This window comes from Gavialis gangeticus, unplaced genomic scaffold (assembly GCF_001723915.1).
Source record: "Gavialis gangeticus isolate Ggan-Ray unplaced genomic scaffold, GavGan_comp1, whole genome shotgun sequence".
In the NCBI taxonomy this organism is placed as follows: Eukaryota; Metazoa; Chordata; order Crocodylia; family Gavialidae; genus Gavialis; species Gavialis gangeticus.
Genome location: NW_017728955.1, coordinates 1,229,849 through 1,230,409, shown reverse-complemented (window position 1 = coordinate 1,230,409; position 561 = coordinate 1,229,849). Strand labels below are relative to the sequence as shown.

General features: G+C 51.5%; 1 protein-coding gene across 1 annotated transcript in view; it reads left to right on the top strand.

Moving 5' to 3' along the window:
- Positions 1 to 561, top strand: part of PAAF1 (proteasomal ATPase associated factor 1) — a 29,549-nt gene that overhangs the window by 24,802 nt on the left and 4,186 nt on the right. The window lies entirely within an intron of this gene.

Here is a 561-nt window from a genome sequence, read left to right as displayed (position 1 = left end):
CATCTCCCCTGTGGCCTATGAATCTATGCTTCCCCAAACAATGAGCAGATTGAAGTCCGCTCATCGCGTGTAAATAGAGAAGGGGAAAGCGTGAAGAGGCAGAAGCAAGGAAGAACAGACATGGTGGCTGATGTCGGCCTTCCACCAGTGCTAAGAAAACTGTCAAGGGATGGAGGGAGCCTGCTACAAGGGGTGTAGGGAGAGAAGGGCCTGTGACGAATGCTGCAGGAAGTTTATGGTGGGGAGGTGGCACTGTCAATGCAGCACTAATTCTGATGCCTTTTCCTCTCACCAAGGGAAACCCCAAGGGGCTGAGCAAGTTGTGCCCATGCTGGGCTGCTCCTGGGGCCCTTCTTTGCAATCTTGTCTCTGGGGCAGAAAGAAGAGCTATTAGCTCTGCATGGTTCTGCCCATATACATAGCAGTGTCTAGGATTTTTGTTGCTTCCTGAATAAATTGCCTGTTCCCTTTCCTTGGGACCCCATCAGAAATCATTCTGCTGGCTTATGTTGTCTGTAATCTGTCAATAATCTCCTGGTTGTCGTCCCCCCCCCCCCCCCC